Below are 10,979 nucleotides of genomic sequence, written 5' to 3' on the forward strand. Positions count from 1 at the left end.
AGAATATGCTGCACTTTGATGTCTTCCATAGAGAATTTCAGACGGCATAACACCTAATCTGGCAAAGGAAAAGCTTTGCGTTGGTTTGGATCTTGGAGATGGTAAAGATACGTGGCGGTAATGATGTGCTTGATCAGGCTTTTGGTATTCAGTTCCAGCTTTGTTTATTTGATCATTGTCATTTGACTGATGATAACCTACAGGTAGGCTTCCAGGAAAAATTCGACTCATTATTAAATAGATGCCAGGGAAATATAGACTGAATGTCCCAGCCTAGCCCTCAGGGGTGCATAGTAGACCTGGCCTGACAGAAGCAGATATTCATTTTAGAATTAAAAGGAGGAAGTCCTTGCATGTATTGATGCCAGAGTTGAAGACTGCCTGGAAGTTCTACCATCCATTTGTAACAGAATAATCTCCCATCTGTGTGGGGAGCATTCCTTTTAAAACAGGCACAAGGATGCAGTCCAGAGGTGGGATTACAGAGGTGGGATCCAGCAGGTTCTCACCAGTTCCCAAGAGTGGGTTACTAATTATTTGTGTGTGCCAAGAGGGGGTTACTAATTGGGTCTGCTTTTCCGTTAGAAATTCCATTAGGTCCAAAAATCATAAAGTCCTGCTGTTTCCTATGTGGCTGGTTAGCGAAGGTAGAAAATGGGATAATTCTCCCTGTTGGGCTGTTTTAAAAACATGTTTTAGAAATATGGTAAAGTTCCTGGTTTAAGGAAAGTTTCCTTCTTTTGATTTCTAGAAACAAAATCAAGTATTTTGAAAGTATTAAGTATTTGACCGGCAGTCAATTAGAGGAGAAGTAGTTGTTTCTGTTGGCAGTAGACGATAGGACTTGCTATAATGAGTTTAAATTATGGACAGAAAGATACCATCTGGAAATTAGGAACTTTTTTTTACAGTAAAAGTTTTTTACAGTAACAGAAATTATTAATGCCCCGGCCCTGGAATGCCCGGCCACGCCCCCGTTGTACCCCACCCAGCCCCATTGGCACTACGCCACTGTTTGAATCCCACCTGTTACTAAAATTTTTGGATCCCACCACTGGATTAAGCTGGTTCGCACCTGTTCCACCAAACCGGTAGCTAACCGGCTGAATCCCACCAGCTGATGGGGCCAAGCGCCTCTGGGCCGGCAGCAAGGCCTTCAGGGGAGCCTCAAAGGTGTGTGGGCCACCAACATTGGAAACGTGGGGTTGGGACACAGCAGCCAGGTAAGTGGGTGGCGGGGAAGGCCTGAAGTACTGGTTGATTCATTTGAATCCCACCACTGAGACAGTCTCTTTGCTTCTTCCAAAGCCAACGGCGAACCACAGGGCAACATTGAGAGGGTTATTCTCTTCAATAGCTAGTCTCTATAGAATGTCAGAAGTTTCTTTATTCCAGGTGTCACATGAAAACTTTGCATCCCAAATGAAGACTGCTCATGTTTATCCGTCAAAATTTGTATTTAAAATCAGTCTAATCAATCTAATCTCATGCAGGAGTGCAGAAACACGTATATATCAATACGTGTTTAATATTGATTAGATTGATCTTTAATGTATATTAAAGAATCACAATGAGACGAAAAATACTTGCATATGCAAATTAAGTCAGAAACCGAAAGATGCACATGCCATCCCTTATCCTATCTGCTTTAAAAGATGAGATACGACTCTGTCAAAGCCAATGAGTTTGTCTCCTCAAATGTATGATGTAAGTGTTTTCGAGCTCCAAATTAACTTTCCCGTAGCTGTGTTGCAATCCAGTGACCTGGCTGTTCTTCACTTCGTAAGATTTATTTCTGGGCAGTTTTCCAGTGGTTCACAATTACAGTTTCAAGGATGTGACAGTAGAAACTTTGCTGAAACGGTAAAAAATAAAATACAATTTCAGGCCTGCTTCGTTCAACCATGGACAATTGGGGTCTGCAACAGGTTCACAGGAGTGCACCATTATTTACTGAGCAGTAAAAAATGAGCATTTGGTTTATGGTGTTCTGCAAACGCTTAATTCCATATCATTTGTTAGATTTCTACCTCACCCCTTCCTTTATAGCAGTGGTGGCGAACCTATGGCACGGGTGCCAGAGGTGGCACTCAGAGTCCTCTCTGTGGGCACGTGCAAACAGAGTGCCCCGTCCCCCCCACACATCTAGGTTAACCTGGGTTGCTGGGCTTGATTATTAGCATTAAACCTAAGGCCTAGTTTTGTAGAAGCAGTGTAGGTAACCCTGTTAAGCGCTGGTAAACCCCACTGATTTTCACGTGAAAAACTAAAGCACGATCCTTTACCTGGGAGTAAGCTCGGATGCTGGCAATGGGGCTTGCTTCTGAGTAAACCCTCCTAGGGTCGTGATTCACCCGTTGGAAGAGTTGCACGGTTGCTTCAAAGCAAAGCCACCGACTACTACCAAGCTTACTCCTGAGTAACGTACGCTTTGGAGCCACCTGTTTTTCTAAACTAAAACCTCAGTTATTCAGGTTAAATTGCCATGTTGGCACTTTGCTATAAATAAGTGGGTTTGGGGTTGCAATTTGGGCACTCGGTCTCGAAAAAGTTCTCCATCACTGCTTTATAGGCTTAGAGTGGTTAACAGTTAATCATTACACAATATTAAACCAGTATACAACATTTAAAAATTCCAGTTTCCATACATTGGTTCTGGTCATTTGCCTTGAGTCTCAAGAAAGGGTGAACTATCGAAGCAGTTCTGAACTGGATAGCTCTGGCTAGCTTCACCCCGTCAGATCTCAGAAGCTAAGCAGGGTTAGCTCTGGTTGGTTCTTGGATGGGAGACCACCAAGGGAATCCAGGATTGCTACGCAGAGGCCGCCAATGGCAAACCACCTCTGAATGTCTCTTGCCTTCAAAACAGGAGCCAGCGTGGTGTCGTGGTTAAGAGCAGGTGGATTCTAAACTGGAGAACCGGGTTTGATTCCCCGCTCCTCCACCTGAGTGGCAGAGGAAAACTCACCCGGGGTGGCCATAAGCCAATGTGACTGGGTAGTTAAATAAATAGAGGAAGAAAAGAGATAAATAGAAAAAATACAACAGGGGCATTTGAGCCTGCACTGAAAATAGGCTCGACAGCAAAGTAAACCTCACAGGCAGAGGTGGGATCCAGCAGGTTCTCACCAGTTCCCAAGAGTGGGTTACTAATTATTTGTGTGTGCCGAGAGGGGGTTACTAATTGGGTCTGCTTTTCCGTTAGAAATTCCATTAGGTCCAAAAATCATAAAGTCCTGTTGTTTCCTATGTGGCTGGTTAGCGAAGGTAGAAAACGGGATAATGCTCCCTGTTGGGCTGTTTTAAAAACATGTTTTAGAAATATGGTAAAGTTCCTTGTTTAAGGAAAGTATCCTTCTTTTAATTTCTAGAAACAAAATTAAGTATTTGAAAGTGTTAAGTATTTGACAGGCAGTCAATTAGAGGAGAAGTAGTTGTTTCTGTTGGCAGTAGGCGATAGGACTTGCTATAATGAGTTTAAATTATGGACAGAAAGATACCAGCAGGAAATTAGGAACTTTTTTTTTACAGTAGGAGTTTTTTACAGTAACAGAGAAATGATTAATGCCCCGCCCCTGGAATGCCCGGCCCCGCCCGTCGTGCCCCGCCCAGCCCCATTGGCGCTACGCCACTGTTTGAATCCCACCACCATGGGAACCTGTTACTAAAATTTTTGGATCCCACCACTGCTCACAGGGATAATGTTTCCATATGGTCATGGGAAAGGCTGCTCTTCACATTTTACAGAACTGCAAAACAGAGAAAAAGAGAATAATTTTATCCTAATAGAGATGGCTCTGAGATGAGTTGCCACCTAAGGCTATAAGACTATAGCAATCAAAATGCAGCGTTAAGAAGAACAACAAAAGGAAAATATAAGAATGATTAGTAATTAGCAATTGCCTTTGAATAGTACCCCAAGAACGGCCAAGCAAAGTAGTTTGCCCATCTCTGGGACCTCACAGATTTGTAACTTGTAACTCTGCCCTCCACACACAATCCCATCCCATACTTCAATGTCACAAGCCAAGAAAGAAAAATTACCATTCTGAAGTTACGTAAACGGGCTAGTTCACAGTCATGAGATTGCAGTTTCTGCCCCCAGGCTCTTTCCCCACGGCTCAGGGTGTCTTAACTCACATCCAAATCCTGATCTTGCAGATCAGAGCCCTGCAGGTTTGATCTAATTAGGGATGAAAGGAACTATGCTCCGTGGAAGGAAAGAGGGCACAGAGGCGGATTATCAGAGAAATTGCCAAAGCAGAGGTCCTACTTGGCGAGTGAACCAGATGTGTTTCCGCATAGTCACAGTCCTCTCAGAACTCTCTCAGCCCCACCTACCTCACAAGGTGTCTGTTGTGGGGAGAGGAAGGGAAAGGTGTAAGCCACGTTGAGTCTCCTTACAGGAGAGAAAGGTGGGGTATAAATCCAAACTCGTCTTCTCATCTGTTTAAAACTATGTGCCAGATCTTTGACAAAGGTGTGCTCCAAGGTGTCAGATCAGATTTTGGGGTTATGAGAACAAGCAGAATACTTTCTCACCTTCAATTGCCTTACCCATTTGAGAGGTTATGGGAAAACCAAATTGTTCCTAACATTTATTATTCCAAGAAGAGGTGAGTCACGAGTCTCACGAGCCGGATATCAGCTGCTCCCCCTAGACAGTCCGGGATCTAACACCTTCTGTTGTTGCAGCTAGTGACATTCCGAGTCCTGGAAATTCATCATCCCTTTAGAATCTTGGCCCAACGAAGGCTGAACCCACCCCCTGTGTGATTTCAGCCAATCAGGGCTGCACCCCAACAGTTTGTATGAATAGGGGTGGTGAGCCCCAGAACTCATAGCCAATTAGGAGCTGCAATCAACATTCCTGGGGCCGTGGGCGAGGCAGTTTGCTGCTACCCAACCGGTCTAGATAGTAATCTAGTCCACCCTTGAGTCAAGTTGTTGGGTGCAACCAGGACAGAAGGAAGGAAGAAAAGGCAGCTAGAGGTTGTAAGAGGACAGCCGTGTGAAGATGGGAGGCTGGATGTGGACCGTGATCTTGCTGCTGGCAGTTGGGGTTCAAGGATTGCGGTGAGTGCATACAAGATCCTTAGAATCATAGAGTAATAGAATATTGGAGTTGGAAGAGATCCCAAGGGCCATCGAGTCCAACCCCCTGCAATCCTTGAACACCCTGGATTGACCCATCCAAGGGGCAGAGGTCTTGAGTGGTGTCCTTACAGTCTTGGGGTCCTGGATTCTCCAGGGAGAGAGTGCCAAAATCCACTTCCTTTTAGGGAGTTGCGTAGGTTGAGGAGGATGGGGATTTGAGCCATAGGCCCTTTCCGCACAAACCCTTGAGGCAGGAAACAAAACGTTTCCTTCATGAAATTCTGCATTGCTTCCCTTCCCCCCTCTCCTTTGGTTCCAAAAACGTTTCATTTCCAGCAGCAAAACATTTTAAATGAATCCCCTTTTAAAACGATTCTTTTTCAAGATGTCTTCCCGTGTGTGTGATCACGTTTACTACCTTTTATCTTTCCCACTACCGTTTTCCATGCTTCCGTGTCATCCTCAAACTTCCCTTTTGATGCTATTTTATTGTGCTCCTGAGCGCAATCCATTCCCCCTCACCTGTTTAGTTTGATGTTTTGATTTTGGAGGGGGCGTGGGGCAGTAAAATCTTCCAAGCACTGATTATATGTACTTATGGAGAATCGCAGCTAGAAAGCATTGAAGCATCGGCCCCTTCCGCACAGGCAAAATAATGCATTTTCAAGCCACTTTCACAACTGTTTGCAAGTGGATTTTGCTATTCCGCACAGCTTCAAAGAGCACTGAAAGCAGTTTGAAAGTGCATTATTCTGCATGTGCGGAATTCTACAAATAACTCAAAAAAGGTGGGAAACCCCTCATGGAAGCCATGAAACATTTTGAGGGGCTGAGTGTGAACAAACATCCTGGCAAAGGGGGGGGGATTGAAAACGTTTTACAAATGTTTTAGATGATTTATGAAGAAAGGGCCATTGATCTTCTGTGGGGGAGGATCAATTGAAGCAAGAGCGACTCTGATGGATTTTCTGGAGGAGGTGTAAAGTCTAATGGGGGGAGGAGAACAGGGGGATTAGGCAGTCATGATTCCTGGGTACTCTGAGAAGGGCACAGTGGTTAGAACATGAATCAGGAGACAGTAGAATCGAAGAATCACAGAGTTGGAAGAGACCCCAAGGGCCACCAAGTCCAACCCCCTGCAATGCAGGAACAAACAATCAAAGCACTCCCGACATATTTTCATCCAGCCTCTGTTTAAAAACCTCCAAAAAAGGAGACTCCACCACTCTCCGAAGCTGTGAATTCCACTGTTGAACAGCCCTGACGATCGGGAACTTCTTCCTAATGTTTAGGTGGAATCTCTTTTCCTTCACCTTGAATCCATTACTCCATGTCTAGTCTCTGAGGTAGCAGAAAACAAGCTTGCTCCCTCTTCGACATGGCATCCCTTCAAATATTTAAACATAGCTATCATGTCCCCCCTTAACCTTCGCTTCTCCAGACTAAACATCCCCAGCTCCCTAAGCCTCTCTTCGTAGGGCATGGACTCCAGACCTTTTACTATTTTGGTTGCCCTCCTCTGGACTTGTTTCAGCTTGTCAATATCCTTCTTGAACTGTGGTGGCCAGAACTATACACAAGAGGGGATTTGGGGTCCAAGATGGGATTAGAGGTCAATGCACAGAGTATTTGGGCCAGGCAAGGTTCTGAAGAAAGATGGATGGATGGAGACTACATGAAATCCGGAGGACTTCCTGTCTTTGGCGGGTTAAAGGTTTGCTGTCCTGATAAGTTCCAAACTCCAAGATTCTCTGCAGGAAATGACAGATGACAACAAAGGTTTGACGGGGAGGCGAAAGAAACTGCAAGATGGACTCTTTGGCGACAGCAGCAACTCATGCTTGACATGAAGCAGTTTAGACACTCTTAAACTGCAGTAAAGAATTCTGGGTGTCAGACCTGGAGGGTTAACGAAGGGTTTTTGGTATGCTTTAATTATCTGGGAAAGGAATGGGATTTGACGTTTTGGAGGCAGAAGAGTTTTTAGATGTGTCTGGGTTGCAAACATTTTAAACAGAAGAAATGCAGAATTCCTCATCGCAACTGGATGATGAGAGCCAATGTCGAAATTCCTAGGTTCTATAAAAAAAAGAGCAGACAGTCTCTGGGAAATCCTGGATTCCCTGGGAAACACGTGTGAATTAAATCGAGCTCTTTAGGGATCGGGTTGCCACCTTCTGGGTGCTGCCTGGAGATCTCTCAGAATTACAACAGATCTCCAGACCGCAGAGACTATTTCCCCTGGATATGGCTGCTTCGGGTGGGGGGGGGATGGATTCCTCAGTTTTATAGCCTGCGGACCCCCATCTCCTCACCAAACTTCACCCCCTTCAGGGTCCATCCCCGAATTTCCAGGGGTTACCCGACCCAGAGTTGGCAACTGATGTTTGTACAGGATAAAAATCACATGGGTAGCATTGCTCCTAGCCTGGCCCAACCCCTATATCTTTAAATATTGATGGGACTTATGAAGGCAGGCAGCAATTCAGAGAACCATAAAGGATGAGCTGAAAATTTGTAAAATCCGTACCAAAATAAACATATTTATTATAGAAGGTACACAATGTAGTTAAAAACACAAGACCAAAGTTTCAGTGGAAATTGTTGTACGTATCCCAAACACCGTTCAGCTCGACCTTTGTTGTTCTCTGTATTGTCTTGGTGGAGTTCTTCTTTTCTCCCTCTTTTTTGGTGTTAGACAGCAATCCAACAGGGACATCTGTCCCTATTGCTGAACCAATGAAAGATTTTGCCTGTTGAATAGTTACTTGTGCTAAAGTTATTTAAAGACCTAACAGAATAGAAACCATTAGCAGCTTGAATGATAAATGATGGTGAGAAGATTGGAAAGGGGCTTGGCACAGGGCGAATGGGGAGACCTAACCCACCCAGCGTGGTATAGTGGTTAAGAGCAGGTGCACTCTAATCTGGAGAACTGGGATTGATTCCCTGCTCTGCCACGAGCTGTGAAGGCGTATCTGGTGAACCAGATGAGCTTGTGCACGCCAACGCATCCCAGCTGGATGACCTTGGGCTAGTCACAGTTCTTTGGGGCTCTCTCAGCCCCACCCACCTCACAGGGTGTTTGTTGTGGGGGGAGGGGAGGGAAAGGAGATTGTAAGCCCCTTTGAATCTCCTTACGGGAGAGAAAGGGGGGAAATCCTCCTCCTCCTCCTCCTCCTCCTCCTCCTCCTCCTCCTCCTCTGGGGGGGGGTGGGGGGGGGGGGGGATTTGGGGGGGGGGGGGGGTGGGGGGGGGGGGGGGTGGGGGGGGGGGGGGGTGGGGGGGGGGGGGGGTGGGGGGGGGGGGGGGTGGGGGGGGGGGGGGGTGGGGGGGGGGGGGGGTGGGGGGGGGGGGGGGTGGGGGGGGGGGGGGGTGGGGGGGGGGGGGGGTGGGGGGGGGGGGGGGTGGGGGGGGGGGGGGGTGGGGGGGGGGGGGGGTGGGGGGGGGGGGGGGTGGGGGGGGGGGGGGGTGGGGGGGGGGGGGGGTGGGGGGGGGGGGGGGTGGGGGGGGGGGGGGGTGGGGGGGGGGGGGGGTGGGGGGGGGGGGGGGTGGGGGGGGGGGGGGGTGGGGGGGGGGGGGGGTGGGGGGGGGGGGGGGTGGGGGGGGGGGGGGGTGGGGGGGGGGGGGGGTGGGGGGGGGGGGGGGTGGGGGGGGGGGGGGGTGGGGGGGGGGGGGGGTGGGGGGGGGGGGGGGTGGGGGGGGGGGGGGGTGGGGGGGGGGGGGGGTGGGGGGGGGGGGGGGTGGGGGGGGGGGGGGGTGGGGGGGGGGGGGGGTGGGGGGGGGGGGGGGTGGGGGGGGGGGGGGGTGGGGGGGGGGGGGGGTGGGGGGGGGGGGGGGTGGGGGGGGGGGGGGGTGGGGGGGGGGGGGGGTGGGGGGGGGGGGGGGTGGGGGGGGGGGGGGGTGGGGGGGGGGGGGGGTGGGGGGGGGGGGGGGTGGGGGGGGGGGGGGGTGGGGGGGGGGGGGGGTGGGGGGGGGGGGGGGTGGGGGGGGGGGGGGGTGGGGGGGGGGGGGGGTGGGGGGGGGGGGGGGTGGGGGGGGGGGGGGGTGGGGGGGGGGGGGGGTGGGGGGGGGGGGGGGTGGGGGGGGGGGGGGGTGGGGGGGGGGGGGGGTGGGGGGGGGGGGGGGTGGGGGGGGGGGGGGGTGGGGGGGGGGGGGGGTGGGGGGGGGGGGGGGTGGGGGGGGGGGGGGGTGGGGGGGGGGGGGGGTGGGGGGGGGGGGGGGTGGGGGGGGGGGGGGGTGGGGGGGGGGGGGGGTGGGGGGGGGGGGGGGTGGGGGGGGGGGGGGGTGGGGGGGGGGGGGGGTGGGGGGGGGGGGGGGTGGGGGGGGGGGGGGGTGGGGGGGGGGGGGGGTGGGGGGGGGGGGGGGTGGGGGGGGGGGGGGGTGGGGGGGGGGGGGGGTGGGGGGGGGGGGGGGTGGGGGGGGGGGGGGGTGGGGGGGGGGGGGGGTGGGGGGGGGGGGGGGTGGGGGGGGGGGGGGGTGGGGGGGGGGGGGGGTGGGGGGGGGGGGGGGTGGGGGGGGGGGGGGGTGGGGGGGGGGGGGGGTGGGGGGGGGGGGGGGTGGGGGGGGGGGGGGGTGGGGGGGGGGGGGGGTGGGGGGGGGGGGGGGTGGGGGGGGGGGGGGGTGGGGGGGGGGGGGGGTGGGGGGGGGGGGGGGTGGGGGGGGGGGGGGGTGGGGGGGGGGGGGGGTGGGGGGGGGGGGGGGTGGGGGGGGGGGGGGGTGGGGGGGGGGGGGGGTGGGGGGGGGGGGGGGTGGGGGGGGGGGGGGGTGGGGGGGGGGGGGGGTGGGGGGGGGGGGGGGTGGGGGGGGGGGGGGGTGGGGGGGGGGGGGGGTGGGGGGGGGGGGGGGTGGGGGGGGGGGGGGGTGGGGGGGGGGGGGGGTGGGGGGGGGGGGGGGTGGGGGGGGGGGGGGGTGGGGGGGGGGGGGGGTGGGGGGGGGGGGGGGTGGGGGGGGGGGGGGGTGGGGGGGGGGGGGGGTGGGGGGGGGGGGGGGTGGGGGGGGGGGGGGGTGGGGGGGGGGGGGGGTGGGGGGGGGGGGGGGTGGGGGGGGGGGGGGGTGGGGGGGGGGGGGGGTGGGGGGGGGGGGGGGTGGGGGGGGGGGGGGGTGGGGGGGGGGGGGGGTGGGGGGGGGGGGGGGTGGGGGGGGGGGGGGGTGGGGGGGGGGGGGGGTGGGGGGGGGGGGGGGTGGGGGGGGGGGGGGGTGGGGGGGGGGGGGGGTGGGGGGGGGGGGGGGTGGGGGGGGGGGGGGGTGGGGGGGGGGGGGGGTGGGGGGGGGGGGGGGTGGGGGGGGGGGGGGGTGGGGGGGGGGGGGGGTGGGGGGGGGGGGGGGTGGGGGGGGGGGGGGGTGGGGGGGGGGGGGGGTGGGGGGGGGGGGGGGTGGGGGGGGGGGGGGGTGGGGGGGGGGGGGGGTGGGGGGGGGGGGGGGTGGGGGGGGGGGGGGGTGGGGGGGGGGGGGGGTGGGGGGGGGGGGGGGTGGGGGGGGGGGGGGGTGGGGGGGGGGGGGGGTGGGGGGGGGGGGGGGTGGGGGGGGGGGGGGGTGGGGGGGGGGGGGGGTGGGGGGGGGGGGGGGTGGGGGGGGGGGGGGGTGGGGGGGGGGGGGGGTGGGGGGGGGGGGGGGTGGGGGGGGGGGGGGGTGGGGGGGGGGGGGGGTGGGGGGGGGGGGGGGTGGGGGGGGGGGGGGGTGGGGGGGGGGGGGGGTGGGGGGGGGGGGGGGTGGGGGGGGGGGGGGGTGGGGGGGGGGGGGGGTGGGGGGGGGGGGGGGTGGGGGGGGGGGGGGGTGGGGGGGGGGGGGGGTGGGGGGGGGGGGGGGTGGGGGGGGGGGGGGGTGGGGGGGGGGGGGGGTGGGGGGGGGGGGGGGTGGGGGGGGGGGGGGGTGGGGGGGGG

This window comes from Sphaerodactylus townsendi, linkage group LG15, assembly GCF_021028975.2.
Source record: "Sphaerodactylus townsendi isolate TG3544 linkage group LG15, MPM_Stown_v2.3, whole genome shotgun sequence".
In the NCBI taxonomy this organism is placed as follows: Eukaryota; Metazoa; Chordata; class Lepidosauria; order Squamata; family Sphaerodactylidae; genus Sphaerodactylus; species Sphaerodactylus townsendi.